The 21,114-nt window shown below is 36.6% G+C and overlaps 2 protein-coding genes across 4 annotated transcripts in view; one reads left to right on the top strand and one right to left on the bottom strand.

Annotated features, from left to right (window-relative positions):
- The window catches only part of LOC150092758 (low-density lipoprotein receptor-related protein 2-like), a 599,453-nt gene that overhangs the window by 575,696 nt on the left and 2,643 nt on the right, over positions 1-21,114 (bottom strand). The window lies entirely within an intron of this gene.
- Positions 20,878-21,114, top strand: part of LOC150092757 (uncharacterized) — a 480,655-nt gene continuing 480,418 nt past the window's right edge. For 2 of the 3 annotated variants that reach the window (XM_090414391.1, XM_090414389.1), the window contains exon 1: positions 20,879-21,013. The gene's annotated coding sequence lies outside the window, so the exon portion shown is untranslated. Of the gene's footprint in view, positions 21,014-21,114 lie in introns of all 3 variants that reach the window. The other variant, XM_090414390.1, reaches the window with a different exon arrangement.

Below are 21,114 nucleotides of genomic sequence, written 5' to 3'. Positions count from 1 at the left end.
ATGACAACATTCATAAGAAGACAATAAATAATAAGAGATTTGGTAAAAGACGAAAAAGGAAACACAGAACAAGATGGGTAAACACCATTACTCAAGGTGGCAACATTATATTCAAAAAAAAAAAAAAAAAAACTAACGTTTTCTATTCTCTTATAGGGAATAAGAGGAAATTGTTGGAGACAATAAATCCAGGAGGCTAAGGCTCTATTTTGTCTGTAGAGCCATAAGAAAAAGAAGTTAAGAGTAAAAGAGTTCACTCTATTTCCTTTGAAAAATTAGAGGAATTAGAATATGTTTTTGTTTTTAATAATCCACGAACACCATTTCATTTCAATAGAAAGTATGGATCTCCAGTCATTTTAACTTCAAAAAATAGGTATGAAGCTGGCCTCTAACCTTATCGTTGTGGTAGTTTACTTGCCTCCTCTTGATGATTGTAGAGGTAAAGGTGACGAGAATACAGGAGTACTGCTTTGTCCTGTGTTCTTAATCCTATTAGTATGTTCAAGGACTATAAGCCCATTTTTATCTAATAGAAGAAAACTTTCAATAGAACTCGCACTATTTTCAGACAGTAAATATAGTGTTAGGATTAGGGACCATTAGATGGTGGCACTTGACAGCCGCCAGGCTTCACGAATGATGTGTATAAGTGTATAATTAGTAGGTCTTGGGCCGGATATCTATGGTTGATCACCATTGGAGATTGAACTGCCTACTTAGTCTCCAAAAAAGCTAGATAGAGATAAAACAGTCTGGCCTACTCCTTATCAAGCAGATAAAAAGTGTTAGCACGGTTTTTTTTATAGGTAAAAAGAGAATGAATAAATCAACAAACTTCTGTGAGGAAAAGAGTCCTGAAAAAAAAATAAATCTGAGCAATAACGCGAGTCAAAACTTTAAGTATTAGGCATCCTGGTAGCTGCCATGAAGCTAAGGAAACATCTTACAATACTAAATTGAAATCGATAAAAATTAGCATGCTTATTTTGTTTGAATTGAAATATTACAACAGAAAGTTGGCGATGGTGGTTTTGAATTTGTTGCTAAATTAAGGTTATTTGGCGGGCATTATGTCTGTAAATTGAGTCTGTATTTCTGGCTGGTTCGCCTGTTTCATGGAATGTAAAAACTTGAGTTTCCTAAATGGAAAACCACTGACATCGATGGTATCATCGATATAATTGATAATGATTGATTTATGGATCTCATAGTTTGCACATTTATATATTTATGAGCACTATCGGAAATCATAACCATAAAGACATCGCTTACTATTATCTTAAAAATGGTATATTTGTTTTTTGTTTTTTTTTTTACTGTATAGTTAAGTCATGTTGTTTAGTCAATATTATTAAGTGATATACTTTTCAGAATCGTTTTTCGTTATGGCATTGATACGTAAGAGAAAAATGGCTACCAAGATATCAATGTTGACTGATATCAACGTAAGGGATCTATTGAAATATAGTATGTATGTGTTTCATGAATTGGTTGTTGTCGATAGTGAATGGGTTGTAATATGAGGGCGAGAATAGTGAAAATATTTGTCGGAAATGTTTCATAAAGGAGTAGAAGAAAGGCCAGCAACAAAAGAATGAAGTGACTAATAAGGATTTAAGACTGAATTGTCAAAGTGTTGTAGAGAATGTGGCAGAAGAATTCGATTGAGAGTCTGAAGGAAGTAGTTGAAAGTAATAATTTGGATGATGAGATGCTGTGAGGAAAGAAATTGCAAGCTTACGCGTACTCCTTCACGTGACAAAACGTGAGCTCGAGCGACTGGAGAAACGATTGGCGAGTGGTATAGAAGGACAGAGAATGAAAGAAAAAGTGATTGGGAAATCATAAGAGTGCGAGAAACTGGGAGAAAAGAGATATTATTGTATAGGGATTCGATGATAAGAGATATTATTATTATTATTTGTGACATCTCCAAGGAGTCCGAAGACTCATCGCGGGAGGACACCTACTGTACAACTCTCCATCTCCACCACTACACCGAACTCTACTACCTATCAACAACATCTGTGCCATCTACTGCCGAATGTTGTGCAAAACCAGGGAAACAGATATTAAAGAGGATGAAATCAAGTATGTGTCTGGCCACTCATGTGATAAATTAGCATATGTAGATCCTTTCATTCAGAGAATGAGTACACTAATGATTATGCAACAATGCCGAATGGGATTTTAGATCTCCAATTTGAATTGGTTGGTACTGATATTACACAAGGCTAACTGTGAGTACAAAGGGATGTTAAATACATGGACACAAATGCAAAAAGTATCACGAATAAGCATGAGGAGTTTTTTTTTGGCATTGGTAAGCTCAACTTAGACAAAAATTATAAGCAAATAAAATAAGACATGGTTCACTGAAAATGACGTAGTTTCATTGATAGAATGTGAAGGATACTGTACGTTCAGGGAGAATATAACGAGCAGGACAGATGATAGGTATTGCTGATGATAGCTGAAGAATAACAACCAACAAAATTAGAAGTTAAAGAGGATTTTAGGTCTGAGGAAGATGATTCATTTGAGGCTGTCTGGTGTGAGATAGTGGACAATAGGAAAAAATACATGGGTGCTGCTAATATACCAGTGGGTCCACAGGGAGATGTGGATGCCATGTATGGGCAGATTAACACAATGCCTGTAGACCAAACAATTATTATGGTTGACTTTAACTATTAAGAAATCGAATAGAGAAAGAGAGGAAAGGGGGCTTGGCAAGATGAACTGGGATTTATACAGTTGCTAATGTGCAATTACATGAAACAACATGTCAGTAACATTATTGTGTGAAGGAATGACCCTTAAGGCTCACAAAATAGTACTATCTGCAAGCAGCACTCTTCTATACAGCTTATTTTTAGAGAACCCAAGTAGTCATCCTGTTGTGACATTAAATGACATGAAGTTCAACGACTTAAGGTTGATGATCCAATATATGTACCATGGTGAAATTAATATTTCATGGGATATGCTTCCATCATTGTTAAAATCTGCAGAGTTCCTAAAAATGAAAGATTTTTTGGAAGTTGCTAATAAGTACGATGATTCTGTGGAAGGCATACAGCAGAGCGCTTTAGATTATGATCGTCACGAAGCAGGGAAACCGATCATTGTTCACTTGGTTGCTGACGGTCAACTGTCAGGGGAAAGTGTGCATACGGGTGTATTGTCTTGTTCAGTGTCTGATGCTACAGTTGATTCTCACCTAACAGTCACAACCTTGGGTAGTGATGACAACAGTCCTTTCATCAATTCAGGTGAATGTGTGCATAACAGTGTGTTGTCGGTTTCTGATGCTGAAATCACGGTTTTTAGCGGTGATGATGGTCCTTTCATCAATTCAGGTGAATGTGTGCATGGCAGTGTGTTGTCGGTTTCTGATGCTACGGTTGATTCTCACCTGCCAGTCACAAACTTGGCTATGTCATCTGAGTCAGCCATTTCTTCTGTGGTTGCTGGTGATGTCAATCCAGATTACTTAACATCTTGTGTTTCTATAGTATCCCCTCTTGAATCTGATGTCAAAGTAGAAACGAAAGACTGTGCAGTCCATTCCACATCTTCTAATATATCAAATGTTTTACCTGTATTAAGTGACTCTTATGATCGCAGAAGTTTTAATGTAATATATGATGATACATCTGGTTTGACTAATATCCCAAGTTTAAGTGATCATCAAGACTTCGCAGTTAGCTACCATCAGTCACATAGGGAACATACATGTTTTATACAGCCATATCCCAATGTATCGGATAGAAGCATATGGAGTAGACTGTGTTGTGCAAGTTCTCCTGAAACAAATGAACGGACATTTTTAAATGACTGTAATATATTTTATAATTTTGATCAGACCAAATTGTATAATCTATCTTTTAGAATTCCAATATGTTCTAATATTTTTTATGGAATAGGAAGTATGGGGGGATTAAGAATGACAAAGTATGAGAATGACAGAAGTGAATATGTGCATGGAATAAATAGTGCAGAAATAGATACACACATATTGCTGAGTGATATACTAAAGAATGTGAGAGAGGTTCAGGAACAAAAACAAGCATCAGTGGGCGTAAACGATGTCAAGTTAAGAAGAAGCAAAAAAGATGTTGTGCTGTATGGGAATTCTATAATTAAGGGTGTGAAGGATGGTAGAGTAATTAAAGCGTGTTATCCAGGGTCAAAGATTAAGGATATAACTAGGGCTGTGAAATTGCAGAAAGATAGAGTGAGTGAGATTATTGCATTTATAGGAATGATCTACGTAGCGAAAGATTTTCTGTAAGACGGGATTTGAAGAATTTAATGATTGCAATGAATGCAAAGAGTGAGAGTGGAAAGATCATGAGTGTGCTACCAGGATTTGATTGTGATGAAATGAACAGAAGAGCAATTATAGTAAATGGAATGGTGTCCAGATTGTGTAAAAGGTTTTGCAAAGAAATGAAACAGAATATTCATTTTATGAATGTCTGGGATGAGTTTGATAAAAAGAAGGAGTAATTTAAGAGAGATGGTTTGCACTTAAATGGATTAGGAGCTTGGCATTTAGAACATTTATTGATAAAGGACAGAGTAAAGGGTCATAAACAGGGAAATGGGATTTGCTAGGGAGGCAGGTGATAGAGTTAGCTGTAAATAGTACTAAGGTCATTAATCGTTGTGAAACTGGGATTAATTGTTCGCAGAATATTAACAGTAGACAGAGTGGGGTAATTCGCACACAGGGATATTATGGGAGGAAGGGTGTATTGCAGTTTATTGTATACCAATGCTCGAAGTATTAGGAATAAGTGTGAAGAATTTTTCTCATTACTTAGTACAACATGGCCAAAAATTATAGGAATTAGCGAAATTTGGTTAACCAAGAATGATATAGTTATTGGGATTGAATGTAAGGGATACAGTATTTTCAGGCAGGACAGAGATCACAGAATGGGGGGAGGGGTTTTATTAATGATAGACGAAACATTAAAGACAAAAAAGATAGAAGTACCTCACTGTGACAGGTATGTAGAGGGCAGTTCATTAGAGGTTATTTGGTGTGAGATAGAGATTAACAAGGCGAAATATGTAATTGGTTGTTGCTATAATCCAAGGGGAATAAGGGAGAATGTAAATAGCATGTATTGGCAAATTAGCACGATGAGTAAAGGTCAAGTAATTATTATGGGGGATTTTAACTTTGGGGACATAGATTGGGGGAAGGAATGGTCACAAGGAACAAAGGAAATGGAGTTTATACAATTGTTAAGAGATAATTACCTGAGACAGCATGTGATGGAAGGGACAAGAGATTCTAGAGTGTTAGATCTGGTCATAACATCGGAGAACATATCAATAAGTAATTTAGTTACAATGTCTCCACTTGGGGAAAGCGATCATGTGGTCTTGACCTGGGAGATTGAAAGACGTACTGAATATTCTATTAAGAATGGATATATGTGGAATTACAAGGCTGGTGATTATGGCAAGCTGAGAAGTCAGCTTTCAGCTGTATTATGGCATGAGAAATTCAAGGGGAGAGATGTTGATGGTGCGTGGGAGATTCTCAAGGAGTATTTGAAGAAAGCTGTATCAGACTGTATTCCCAGAGTCAGAAGGAGAAATCAAGTAGGAGTAAAATGGATGACTAATACTATTAAACAAGAGTTGCAGATAAAGAAAAGGTTGTGGAAGACATATAAAGAAAAAGGTGATGAGCGTTCCAATGAGCAATATAAGGTACAGGCAAAGAGAGTAACCTGTATGGTAAGGAAAGCCAAAGCTAATTATGAGAGGAAGCTAGCTGATGAATCCAAAAGAAACCGTAAAGAGTTCTTTCGCTATGTGGCTAGTAAAAGGAAGAATATCCATGGAAAGATTACTTTAAAAAGTGTTGATGGTAAGGAAATTACTGAAGCTAATCAAATAGTTGAGTTGCTTAGTGATCATTTCGCAAAAGTGTACCATCTTCGTAGTGATAGTGCAGTGTCAGATGTGACATTGACTGATGAGAGTATAGAGATAGATGAAATTGAGGTGCTTAATATATTAAAGAACCTTAATGCTAACACTGCCATTGGGTTAGATGGCATATCGGCCCATGTGTTACGAGAATGTGCAAGAGAATTAGCAACTCCTCTAACCAGGATGTTTAATTTAAGCCTCAGTTCTGGTGAAGTGCCAATAGAGTGGAAAGAGAGGAAAATAGTTCCATTGCACAAGGGAGGCTTTAAGACTGATATTGCAAATTATAGACCAATCAATATATCTGGAGTGGTGGTTAAGATTTTGGAGAAATTAGTTAAAATTAGAATTCAGGACTGGGTGGACAGCAATATGATACTTTATAAGGGGCAACATGGTTTTGTGAAAGGTAGGTCTTGCCTAATTAATTTGCTTACGTTCTATAATAAAGTAACAGTGGAGTTGGATAAAGGAAATCCTTACTCAGTGATACTGCTTGACTTTGCAAAGGCTTTTGACAGGATTCCACATGGAACTCTGTTACATAAATTAGAGCAAATGGGTTTGGATCTGAAGATGGTGATTTGGATTAAAGGATGGCTGCGGACAGATATCAAAGAGTGGTTTACGGAGGAGCTGAGTCCAGGAAAAGGCAAGTGACTAGTGATGTACCTCAGGGCTCAGTTCTTGGTCCTCTATTGTTTAATTTGTACATCAATGATATTGGAAATACCTTGAATGGAAATATCCACTTGTTTGCTGATGATGCAAAATTGGGAAGAGCGATAATCAATTCAAATGATGTGGATATTTTACAGGATGACTTAAATAGGCTGACGCTATGGACTGAGGTAAATGACTGTCAGTTCAACGTGGCTAAGTGTAAGGTGATGCACTTCGGGAGGATGACATCGCATGCTGTTTACTATATTAACGGAACTGAACTGCAGGAAGTTGATGAGACAAGAAACTTGGGAGTTATTGTGGACAGAGAACTTAAGTTTAAAGGGCATATTGCTAAGATTGCCAAAACATCACATCAAATTACATGGTTGTTGAGGAACACACTAACAAGCAGGGATAGGGAAGTTATTATTCCACTCTATAAGGCATTAATAAGGCCGCATTTGGACTATTGTGCGCAGATCTGGTCGCCAGGATTTCTTGGTGATGCAGAAGTGGTAGAGAGGATTCAGAGGCGGGTTACAAAGATTGTTGCAGGTCTGTGGGATGTTCCCTATGAGGATAGATTGATGATCTGTGGGCTCCAAAAACTAGCTGATAGACGTAGGAGAGGAGATATGATAGAGGTATTTAAATTGTTAAAGATTTTACAGGATTCATACTGATGATATTCTTAAGACCAATGCAGCGCGTGAGAGAACGAGGGGCCATCCCTGGAGATTGTGTAAGAATGTGGTTAACAAGGGTGTTAGGACTAGATTTTTTACTTGGAGGGTTGTGAATGGGTGGAATGCTTTGCCAGAACTGGTTGTGAATGCTTCAACTGTGAATGAATTTAAGGAGAGGTATGACAGGTATTGTGTAAATAATGGTTAGTGTGTCAATGTCGGGTTCTCCCGCGATGAGTCTTTTGACTCCATGGAGACACCGTTAAAATAATAATAATAATAATAATAATAATAATAATAATAATAATAATAATAATAATAATAATAATAATAATAATAATAAGGGACAAGGACTACACCATCGTATATTAGTACTGTGGGTAAGCTAAGGATATTTTTTCCCATTTTTATCAATTTTATATAATTTTTGTAATTTTATTTTTACTTAGAAGTCTGTGTAGCTCAATTGAAATGGCACTTGCATCTTCTGCGCAGGACTTCATGAAGAGAGACTTATAGTTCAAGTCTATTCACCAGCTGGAGGAACTCAATCTAAGGCTGTCTTCAACTGGTTCCCGAGTTAGTCGATCTCTGGCATGGGCAAGAGAGTTTTTCTCCAGAAACTCTGGCGTTTTGTCTGTAAACTCAAGAAAATCGAACATCGAACCCACGTTATTTCAGACAATAACATATCCTGTTAGGGTTAGGTACCAGGATCTCACATTACTTGTTTGCCGGTTTCTTCAGCGGTGGTCTCATATAATTAGTGGCTGATTTGGGTCAGCTATCTCCGATTGACTACTGGTGGAGTTTGAACTTCCCACACAGACTCCAAAAGCTAGATAAGGTTTAAAGACCTCGCCTACTCGCTATAAGGGAACAAAAGGCATTAGGTTATTATTATTATTACATGGTCCAGAAACCCTGCTCTAGAGACAATACATGGAACTTTTTGAACCACTTCAGGCCTTTAAAACAGCACTGCAGGGATCTCACACTGGGTGATGAAATTCATCTTCCAACTAAAGACAATCACAAACATCTATGTCCAGGTTGGGATTGGAACCTGGGACCTGTTGGTTGGAAAGTGGGTATGCTAACCATCATCCAACCAGGACAGGGTATGAGTGTGTTGGATCTGATAATAGCATCAGAGGGTGTATTTATAACCAAGGTAGAGACTCAGCCTCCAACTGGAGAGGCACCATGCTGTCTTGTTATGGGATGATAAACTTGTGAAGTTCTCTGTCAAGAAGGAAAGACTTATGTTCACCTATAAGGTTGGTAACTATGATAGACTGTGGACTTATCTTGGAACAATGCCATTGTTTGAGATGCTACAAGGAATAAATGTCAGTAGTGCATGGCAAGTGGTCAGAGATTGCTTGCGAGTAGCTTGGGAGCATATATTTTGCATATATATACCACCATGTCACATCTAAGAGCCTTTAAGCGTGCTCGGACCAAATCATGTTATGTCGGTCTTCAGAGCCAGACACAATTTTAGATCCAATTAACATCATCTATTAATCAAACAAGCAATGCAAAAATTGTATGGAATAAAATCCGGAAAATTAAAGGTAGATTCGGAGTGCACCAGTTGTCTAACTTCGAATATAATGAATTGACTGTTCCTGATCCTAAAGTTATAGACACATTTTGGGGGATACTTTTGGAGAATCTCAACAACATCTTCATAACCTCCTGATTTTTTAATAATGAAAGAGAAATTAGAGAATTAGCGGCGGTTAAACGGTTCTACCAATGCGCTGGAGCCGTACAATCTTTCCTCTCTTTAAGGAGGAACTAAAAACAGCTCTTCTATTATTTCATGACAGCGCAGTCGGTCCTGAAATCATCCATTATCATATGATAAAATATCTTCCATGGATCTCCTCTTTCTATACAACAGAATAATTACAGAGGAAGAGTTTCCGAATGATCGGCCTAAGTCAGTTGTTATTGCCAGCCCAAAATCTGGAGAAAATCAAAAACAAACAAACAAACAATTATATCGACCTATCGTTCTGACTATCTGTCTTTGGTATATATTAGGGAAATTGCAAATGCAAGGCTTCTCTGGTATTCAGAAAGCTACAAACTTCTTTTAAAAGAGAATGAGACTTTGGTAATCTGATGAATAATGGACCGTTTGGTCCGTTTAGAGACATGTATAAAAGACGAAACGAGAACACCTGTTTTCTAGTTTCTTCGTCTTGGAAAGAGCTTGTGACACAACCTAGAGATATTGAATATTAAAAGACCTCTAATGTTTGGCTAAGGATTCACCCTCTTTTTGTTAAAAACTTTCAGTCCAATGATTCCACAAGTTCAATTGGGGAGAACGTTATCTCTGCCATATCATCAATAAGAACGTGTTTTTCTCAGAGCTCTGCTCTGAGGTGACACTCTTTGCTATAAGAGTTAATTCAATCAGTTCTCAGTTTCCTTTCACAGTGAGTAATGCTCTTTACGTTGATGACTTCACAATTTACTGTCACCTTTAATATGAGGTTAACTGAAGGACAACTTCAACAAGCAGTTTTTCGTGGCTCTTAATAATGGGTTCAGGCTTTCAGCAGAAAAATTGTCTGCACAGATATCATTCTGCATAAAACGAATTCTTTACCAAGATGCTGAATTGAGAAAGGAAAAATATTATCCAGTAGCATTAGGGACCAAGGTCTTGAGACTTAGCTTTCATAGAAAGTTCACATATTTTGCAGGCAATGAATTTCCTTTGCATACTGTCTTCTACCAAATAAGGTGCGGAACGGTTTTCCTATCTCCGCCTGTTTTGTGCATTTTTGCGATCAAATCTTGATTGTGGATCCTTGGTTTAGAGTTCTGGCTGGGAGAGCACGCTCTGATGGTTGGACCCTGTCCATCATCAGGGTAAACAAATGGCTAATAGTGGTTTTCACGCTATGCACACTCAAAGTCTTTATATTAAAGCGAACAAACATACTCTACCACTTAATCCAAAACAGTAGTCTCTTAAATGTGTCCTAAAAATAACGTCTCTTCCTGAGATTCATCAGTAAAGTTATGTCTTTTCTCTGTGATGAGAAGCTCAACATCACACACATTAGGCCTGCTACACTTACCTATGATATCCGTGTTAAAGTGATTTTGGAAGCTATTGCCATGAATGCTGATAACATTACTTGCACCAAACTTAACAGCATCCCCTCCATGTCCGGTTTGAACTCCATCCTGTACCCTCTTACTTTGTGAACTGCAGAAGTTTCATCATCATCATCATCATCATCACGAATTGGGCTCACTGCCCGTTGATGTCTGATGCCTGTTTCACTATCTTCTTCTTCCACCTTTCTTTGTCTAGTGCACAGTGTCGCAGTTTTTGTACACGCAATTCCACACCAGTATTTTATGTCGTCTATCCATTCTCTGTATGGTCTACCTCTTCTGTTTAAACCATCCAAAATACCAAACATAAATGCCTTTATCTTCCAGTCCTCACTCATTCTACAGATGTGTCCAAATAATTGCAGCTTCCATTTTATAATCTTCTGCATTAGATTCTGTTTTGGTTGTATCTTCTGATAAAGCTCTTCATTGATGATTTTCTGTACCCATCCTATTCTTAGAATCTTCCTGTAAGATGTTCTTTCAAATGCCAAAATTCTTTTTTCTTGATTCCTTATTTATTATCCACGTTTCAGATCCGTGCAGTACACCCCTGAAGATGGATGTTACCAATACTCTTAGTTTTGTTTGCAGACTGATCACTTTACTTTTCCAGGTGTTATCCATGGACTTCAGATTTGATCTTCCCTTTGCAATCCTGATCTTTATTTCTTTTTTACAGTCCAAGTCATATGTCAGTTTACTTCCCAAATATGTGAACTGTTCTATATTTTCTATATCAGTTCCATCCACTTGTATCTTTTGTTTCATGTTCTTCTCACCAAATGCCATTGTCTTTGTTTTTTCAAAGTTCATAACAAGTCCAAATCTCTTCCCTTCCTCATTTAACAGTTTCGGTGTGTTTTGTAGTTCTCTTTCGTCTTCTTCAATAATAACAATGTCATCTGCAAATCTCAGATTGTTAATTCTCATTCCATGTCCAGATATTCCTTTGGCATCTTCTTTCATTTTATCCATTGCTCTTTCTAAATGTGCGATGAAAATGCTTGGTGATATGGGGTCTCCCTGTCTAGTACCTCTGCTGGTTTTAAACCATTTCCCCAAATCATCACCTATTCTAACTGCTGCAACTGCATTTTGATAAACATCTTTTAATATAGCTATTAGTTTTTTATCAATTCCATAGGATTCCAGAACTGTTAATCTCACATTCTGGTCAATACTGTCAAATGCTTTCTGAAAATCAACAAAACAAGTATATATTTTTTGTTTTTTCTCTTAGCTTTCTCTGCTATTAACCTCATTATCAAATTCTGTTGAATTGTAGTTCTATCCTTCCTAAATCCTGCTTGCTCATCTGCAAGGTATGCTTCCAATTGTGTTCTCAACTTTTCTGTCAATATGATCATAATCACTTTACCAATGTGACTTATCAAGGCAATTGTTCTATAATTTTTACATTCTAGCTTATTTCCTTTCTTGTATGATGTTACTAATATTGATTTCACCCACTCCTCTGGCATGTTCCCTTCTTTCTATACCATATTACATAGTTGGTGCATTTCTGTAACCATACTTTCACCACCATATTTAATCATTTCTCCAGTAATGTTATCGTTACCAGGACTCTTGTTGTGTTTTAGCCGTCCTATTGCTTTTTCTACCTCTCCTCTTAAAATGTCCATATCATGCTCATTACCTGGTGGTAATATCTGCTTCCATTCTTCAGTCAGTTTCCCAACGCTATCTGAATCTATTTATTCTTCATAGAACTCACTACAGTATATTGTCCACCGCTGTACAATTTTTTCTTTATTCATCAATACTTTGCCTTTTTTATCTTTAATTGTGATCTGTTTTGGTTGCCACTTTCTATTAATGGTTCTGATCATTTTGTATACCTCCCTTGTCTTATGCTCTCCATAGTACTGTTCTATATTGGTGCATTGGGCTTCTAACCATTTCATCTTATCCATTCTGACTACTTTTTTCACCTCATTACATTTTCTTCTATATTGCTCTTCTATTTGTTCTGATGTATCCCTTCTTATCTTTAACATTCTTTTCTCCTGTACTAACTTCAGTGTTTCTTGTGTAATCCATTTCTTCCTGATCTTCTCTTCTTCTGGTACGGTTTCTTCAACTGCATCTTCTATCGCCTTCATTACTCTTTTCACTCTTAAATTCGAGTTTTTTGCTTTCTCCACACTTTTAGGTTTCTCTTTTAACACTGTTCTCTACCTTCTTCCTATTTCTTCTTCACTTATTCGTGCTGTATCTCTTCTATTCTGATGTTGAAGTTTATATTTCTTTTTTTGCTATCAATACTGTCAAATGCTTTCTGAAAATCAACAAAGAAAGTATATATGTTTTTATTTTTTCTCCTAGCTTTCTCTACTATTAACTTCATTGGCAAAAGCTGTTGAATTGTAGTTCTATCCTTCCTAAATCCTATTTTCTCGTCTGCAAGGTATGCTTCCAATTGTGTTCTCAATCTTTCTGTCAATATGATCATTTTACCAAGGTGACTTATCAAGGCAATTGTTCTATAATTTTTACATTCTAGCTTATTTCCTTTCTTGCAGAAGTTTCGTATTTCATAATTTCTCTACCCGCAATTGCTCAATGCGCAGAGAGCATCGCACTGTGATTTCTTACCCTTATATACTGTCTGTTCAAGATTTGACACCTATGCTAGTTGTAATGCTCTCTTTCAGGACCTAATTCAATCACTTAATTGTGGTAATTATATGATTGAGATGTCATTAATTTTGCACTTGTGCATATAAAAGAAACACTACCAAAATTGCATAACTTGTACAGCCTTATTGAGTTCTTTACCAGTTCTTTGCATAATTTTGCAACTCTACTACAAAAGTAAGACTTATTTCGATGTTAGGTTGTGCTGGATTCCCAGGCTTATTGGGATAAAAGTAAATAAGATTGAAGATAGAGGTGCTAGCTAAGCTCAAAAGTTTTCCATGTATCGTGTAACATTAATACACATAGACTTTTCTTTTATACTTTTCTTTTAATTTGCTTTTTGCAATACATATTATTACATGTCTAATTTATCACTTTATTATTATGTAATATTACTTTCTGTACTTCTGTAACTTTTGTTTTTTTGGCACAGTATGAATTTTGCTGCCCTTGCACCAACAATCAATAAATCAACAACAACAACAAAAAAAAACACGCTTATATATGGAGGCATAAAATTTCGCAGGGGGTACGCTGCATAAAAAGAGTTCTTGCTCAGAATTCCGCCTTGCGGAAAGAAGATTCTGGCGAATTTCTGAGAGAATTGTTCCAGATGTGACTTATACAACATTATTTGAAAAAGAGCGAAAAAAATTGTGAAAGTCAAACTTTAAATGAAAAAAAAAAAAACTAAATCCAGGAACAAAAGGAGATTTTCAAGATCTGATTTTTGCTTTACCACAGGCAGGTGAGAAATCATGAGAATATGACAATTATCTACATTAAAGTTTTGTAGATCTGCAGAAGGAAGTGACAAGGTGCCCGGCGAAAAGGCCTTCGCAACTCACCAATTATATGCGGTAAATGGAACATTATACAAAGTGGTACGTAGTCTATATTTACGTTTTAAGTCAGCAGTTGAATTATAGGAAAATTGTTTAATGTAAAATCAGGTGTTAGAAAAGTGTTAATACTATCTCTGTCCTTAATCGTCATTTTTATGGATAACATTATGATGGAATTCATCGCATTAAACTTGTTATTATAATCCTAAATATCAAACATCTGTTTTGGTTTATGCAGATAATGTATTCCTAACACCTCCGAGACAAATTTCCAATTCTGCAACCAAACTGAATAACAGCTGTAACAAATGAAAAGTATGAAAATCGGCAGCTGGGAAACTTCATCTGTTTTCTCGATGTATAACATACAAAACCAATAAAATATTTCAGCTATTTACGTACACTTTTTAGAAAAGACGACAAATTAATGTGGAAATAGAACACAGAGTGTTACATGCTGGTACGACTGTGAGCCAGTTGAACATATTTTTATGGAATAGGAATAGGCTGACCCTATTTCCTTGAGACAAAAACGGACATTACAATGGAAAAAAAAATGTGAGAGTTAAAAACGGAACGGGGGTTATGTCATATTCTGTATTCATGATAAAGTAAGACGATAAAAAAAGTTTTATTACATATACATATTGAGCTTCCCATTATTCTTCAGTCACAGAATCCATATAAAAATTTAGGTAGATGTAGAAGGGACTGTATTTCACCGCGATCGTACGTAATATTTCTCCGATGAAGTGATCTTATGCAGCAAAATTTCGGTCTTTCAACACCTTATCATAAAACTTGTCCACTTCATGACAAAATTTTGTCTTACAACTAACATAGCCCTCATTGTCTCAGCACATAATCTAGATTTCTGGTTATTTAGTATTTAGTATTTTTCGTTCGATAATTTAGTATCTAGCATCAATAATAATTTATGATTGACTAATATTAAAGTATATTTATTATTTAAATATAATTTATTATTTAAAGTATAGTTTTTATTAAAAACGGACAAAATTTACATTTTTATTAAAACGACGGGACGGTCCGGAAATATGAAAAAAACGATACTGTCCCATTCAAAACGGTACATATGGTCAGTCTAAATAGGAGAGCAATTAGCCAAAACACTAAACTAGTCTTAAGAAAGACAATGTTATAACCAGTTTTAAGTTATCAATGTGAGCGTTGACTTAGAAATGAAGCACTTCATAAAAAATTAGAGACCTTAGATTATGAGAAAAAATAGGGGAGTAATGAGATAGCATCAATGGCATCATCATATTCAAAGTGAAGATATTAGGATGGAACTTGACATTATTAGCATTCAAGAAAGTCTGAGCAGTCTAATTTAATGTGCTATCATAACTTAAACAAAATGGGAGTGGAAAGGTTAACAAAACAGGTGTTTGATAACAAGATAACAGAAAAATACCCACCGGAAGACCATGATCTAAGTAGATTGGTTCAATCAAAAACACTTTAGAAGACCGAAATATTTTATTCGATAATATTGAAGTGCTTATATGTAACAGATTAATTTCGAAGATAATTGTTTATAGGAGTGTAGTAGTTATGTCAACGTAATCATATTGAACTGTCAAAATAGCCTGCACATCACTTAATGATACATCAAAACAAAAAAAAATCAGCCAACGCCTTTTTATTCACATATAGGGAGTAGGCGATGCCATTTTTTAGCCCTATCTATCTTTTGGAGACTGAGTGGGCAGTTCAATCTCCACTGGTAGCCAATCAGAGATAGCTGGCCCAAGGCATTCACTAATTAATGGCACGCAGTGAAGAAGGCGGCTAGTAAGTGCTAGCATTTGGTGGTCCCCGACCCTAACACAATATTTTTAATCTCTGAAAATAGTGTGGGTTCGACGGCCGATTTTCTTGAGTTTACGGGACGAAAAACCCGAGTTTCCTGGAGAAAAAACCCGCTAGCCCGTGCCAGAGATCGACTAACTCTGGAACCGGTCGAGAAAAGGCTTAGAAAAAGTTCCTCTAGTCGGCGACTAGATTCGAACGCCTTTCGTCGTGCGATCAAGTGCTGTATAGTGCAAATGCCACTTCTACTGAGCTACACAGGCTATGATACATATATAGGGCAATTCATGATGGGAGACAGGACAAAGAAATACTCTTGGAAGTTCAGTTTGTGTGCCATTCAAAACGGATGCAGGCTAGATTTTTCCCTCAGAGAACCGTGATCGAGTTTATCGATTTTTCTGTGGAAGCAATGTGTGCATTTAGTATGAATGAGTTTAATAAAATATATGACAGTTTTGTAGAACATCCCTCGACGAGTCTGACATCCAAGAAATTTACTACTATTGCTGCTGACCTTGCTACAACCACTATGACTACGACTGATAATAATTGATAATATTATTTAGTCATCAGTATCATACATTTCATCTTTCGTGCCTGTACCTTGTAGTGTTCATGAATCTGATAGTGTCTCATTTCAGCTTATGTTCCCATTAAAACAATTTGTTCTTTCGCAGCTCATGTTTGATATTGCTATTTATTCATTCAACTCAAATTTTTATATTTTCCTCATCCTCGGAATGCAATCTGATTCTGCTACTTCCGACCCTTTAAATTATTTTCCATTATTTTAAATTATTTTCCACACACACACACACACACACACACACACACACACACACACACACACACACACACACACACACACACACACACACACACACACACACACACACACACACACACACACACACACACACACACACACACACACACACACACACACACACTATTTTATATAATCGTTAGTTTCCGTATTTCTACACATGAGGAAACACTTCTTTCGCTCAACACTTCCTGAAAGCTGAACTTCAAATTCATTTAAGTATACGTCGTCCACCTCCCCCCCCCCCCCCCCCCAAAAAAAAAATTCACTCCATAAATCTAGGAAATGAACGCAACTGTTTTACCCCAGTCCGCTTACGAATTGATTCTTTCGCTATAATGCTCTTCTATTCAATTCCTTCTTATCAAAACGCTGCAATTCATTTCATTTACAACTTTCTCTCTCCTCTTTCTCTACTGTTGCTTTCAACAATACTTTGATATCCTCACTTTACACCATTTTTCACTCATTGACACCCATTATCATAAAAAAGAGGTTTATTTACAACGTTTTGTTGTGGTTGAGGCCGAGTGGTTAGCATGTCCGCTCTCCAGTCAAGAGGCTGCGGGTTCGAAACCCGCCGTGGGCATGGATGTTTGTGATTTCTGTGGACCAGTGGCTGTAGTCGGCGGTAGATGGCAGTGGTATAGTTGCGGTCAGTTGGTGGATTGTGAGTGGTGAAAGCAGAGCTATAGAGTATATGCCCTCCCTCGATGAGTCTTTGGACTCCCTGGAGGTGACTACTACTACTAATAATAATATAAACAAAGCAATAGTCGAAATAGTTATTACCATGTGATAAAAAATCGTATTAGCATCTGAATTAACCGTGGTTGTAGTCGTATTCATGCATTAAAAGTAACACGTCGGTGCTTGTGCTAGTATACTTTGCATATCTCGTATCCAAACGTGCTGCATCGCTTTCTAAGAATAGAAATTTGTGAATGCCTTTAGGTAAGAAGTGAATTTCTGGATTATTTTTTAAATATAAAAAGTATTAAAAAATTAAAAGACAGTAAACGTAGTCCTTATCTTATACATCGTTGTAAGGTTGTAAATTGGAGGTTTTTGCAGGTGGATCTGTAATACGCTTGTGACCACGAACTGTGTAGCTGTCTCTATAGAAATGGCATTTCATCCATAATGGTAGACCACTGAAAGAGAAAGGCAGTTATAAGCGCCTCCATAGCGCAATTGGAAGAACGACGGTACATCGCGCCCTTCGATTGGAATAGACCTAAGTTTGAATCTCCTCGCGACGCGAGGAATCTTTATCTGGACGATTTCAATTGAAGGTGAGTTATCCGATTTCATACGGAGGTAGCAGGGTTTTTTCTTCAGGAAACTCGGGTTTTTCATCCCGCATACAGACAAATTAGCCCTTCAGAACACACGCAATTTACAGACAAAAAATACTAGTTGTGATGGAGGTGGGCAGTAGATGGCGTTGATGGAGATGATTCGTAGTAGAGGTTCAGTAGTGGTTGAGACAGTTGTAGGTGTCCTCCCGCGATGAGTCTTCAGACTCCTTGGAGGTATCAGGAATAATAATAAAAAGTTCGATTTTAGTGGCCCAAGGGAGAACCTTTTTATTAAGCTTCTCTTCGACTGGTTTTCGAGTTAGTCGATCTTTAAGATGGGAACTGCATTTTTTCCCTTCTGAAACTCGGGATTTTAACCATGCAATTCAAGAAAGTCAATTTATTGCAATAATACTCAACATATTTCAGACAATAATATATAGTGTTAGGATTCAAGACCACCAAATGGTGCCAAGTACCACTGAACTTCCTCTACAGACAGCACTTAAAACCACTGAAAATCTTGGGAACCAGCTATTTTGCGATTCATTAAATGTGGGGTTTACCTGCTGACTAGACGCCAAAAAGTTAATTATGACTATGTGGCCTCGCTTACTCTCTTTAAGGGATAAAAAGAATTAGACAATTTTTTTAAACAAATAATATATATTGCCTGTAAATCCGTCAACGCTGTACAGTTGTTGCCGAGTGATTAAGGGAGTTAATTTAAATACATACGCTAGATCCCTGAAAAAAACAAACGTACGTGTTAGCTTACTTTTGTTCACATATGCATATGTACAGCGAATAGTGTAGGAGATAGATAGATATAGTGCCTACAAGTCGAAAAGCTGAGTCTCAGTGATTTTCAACAATCGTCACCCCAATCCTTGTGTTTATGTTTGTGAGTTCGTCTGCAATTACGTTCTTGATACTTGTTCGCTTGTTCCAAGAGTTGAAGCTCAACTAATAAAATTGTAGCAAATAGGAACATATAATATCTCAATGGATTCCCTTTTTTATGCTTCGTAACTGAGGATTTCAACTTTCGAAATATACAAAAAGGTATAGAAAAGTACTCGAAAAGAAAGAGAATTTCTTGAGTACTTAGGGATCATTATTTCATATAGTTGATGACGAAATGAATTCATATGTCAAATTTATGCAACATTTAGTTAATGTCTAATGAAGTAAATATGAACAAAAAGTATGAATGTTTCTACCAGTTGTTGTTGAGAGTAATGATAGGCCTAACCTCGAAGATGGGAAAATGTGCAGAAATACTCCAAATTAGAAGATACATTTGGAACTATTGGAAGATGGGAGGGATTATGAAAACTGCTTAGGAAACGGCTTAATGCAGTCCCATAGGAAAAGAAAGTTGGAGTGAAAGAGAGTCGTGGATTGGCAATAATCAAGGTGTGTGGTATATCAGAGTGAGACATTACTTCGCTGGATGGGGATTGGTGAGTAAGTGGAACGCATTGCAGGATGGAATTGTAAATGACCGGCCATTTAATCAGTTTAAGATGATATTTCTGTTGGATTGCCTTTTTCACTTTTACCTGCTTTAATTAGTTTTACAAGAGCCTCGATAGAGAAGAAGCCCTTTGGTTGGAAAGATCTGGGTTCGATTCCCTTCCATGATGTAATGAACCGTTATCCAGGTCTCTTTCGACTAAAGCCAGTTGCAATATGTTGTATTTAATTTGTGTAGTTGTAATACTAACTACACAAATTAAATAAAAAAATTATAAATAAAGAAAAAACTTGTTATTATTTAATAATTATATTGTCGTTTTAATATAAAAGAATCACTTTTACATGAATGGTTTATAACAAAATTGTGCCTAGGGCATTAAAACAACATAATCATCTACTATTTTGAACATCTAAGTAATCCTATATCGGCTGTGCTACGGAAGTGGTCCTATTGAGAACTCTGAAGTATTCCATCATCATCCTTCTGCTTGATTCCACTCCATCATATACTACTCTTCGGTGTCTGTCAGCCACCTCCTACACATGCTGGTATCCAGGAGCGCACTCAGGATTTAATCCTTTGGGAGGAGGCCGAGTTGTGTAGACGATTTGAGAATACATACTACGCATCGCATACGACCTATGACCGAGCATCTACAATAATCGCTAATTCATAAGTAGTATAGAAATAGAAGACACGACAGAACATAAATTTAAAAAAAAAATAATTTATTTATGGCATTAAATTAACATCGCAGTAATTTATTCCGATCCACTGCTGGATTTTACCTGTAATCAACTTTTAGAAGACTTTATCAGTACTCCTGAGATATTAGTTAGTGTGTAATTTGCTATTTCAGTTTTGGAGCCACCTTTATGTGGAAGTATCTTATCCTCCTTCCACTTCCTTGGAACCTTGCCAGATGTGAGACTTGGAATGAAGAATTTCATTAGTGGCACTGCCAGTTCTCTTGTATATTCATGTAGAAAATCGCCCGATATGCCATCCAGTCCCACTGCTGTACTCATATTGATATTGTTTATTACCTGTCGCTCATGTCCACAATAAAAATGAAACTAACAACAATAATAATGATTGTTCATGAACTGAGTTTCATGTTGGATAGTTATCTTATCTTTAAAATCCCTATGCATAGTGAAATTGTGTGTAACTGAGGTGTATCTTTTATGTTCTTATCCTTAGCAATCATTTGACATTAATTATTATCCGTTAATCCCATACTGTTGGGAGGGATGAAAGATTAGCCAATCCAGCAAAAGTGCCAAGGCGACTTATTAACCAACGAACGCATGTAGGAAGCAAATAAATTGTAGCTATGATATTGTCTTCAACTGCTTTTTACTCCTAGTTTAATGTGAGGAACATTATAGCTATACCAAAGCCGAATGCATACACACACATATGTATATATGCATCGTTAGATGGCAGTGGTGTTGGTCTCTTACAAATGCTGGAACTTCGCTACCTTTTTGTCTCTACGGGTTAGATTAAGTTACCGTGGATTGTGCAGTTTAGGCATATGTTTGGAGTATAATCTGCAATATTACATGGATTTACGTGGAATGCAAGTATGTTGTAATTTTACGCTTCTGGTAGTTTGTTTTCTTGATTGTCGTGAGATTTTTTTTTACTCGAGATGCTTACTGGATTTATTTGATTCGTGCATTAA

The sequence above is a fragment of the Typopeltis vanoorti genome, chromosome 25 (genome assembly GCF_054136105.1).
Source record: "Typopeltis vanoorti isolate ZY-2024b chromosome 25, IOZ_Tvanoo_1.0, whole genome shotgun sequence".
Taxonomy (NCBI): Eukaryota; Metazoa; Arthropoda; class Arachnida; order Uropygi; family Thelyphonidae; genus Typopeltis; species Typopeltis vanoorti.
The sequence above is the reverse complement of the archived record's forward strand: the minus strand, read 5'-3'. Positions and strand labels throughout refer to the sequence as shown.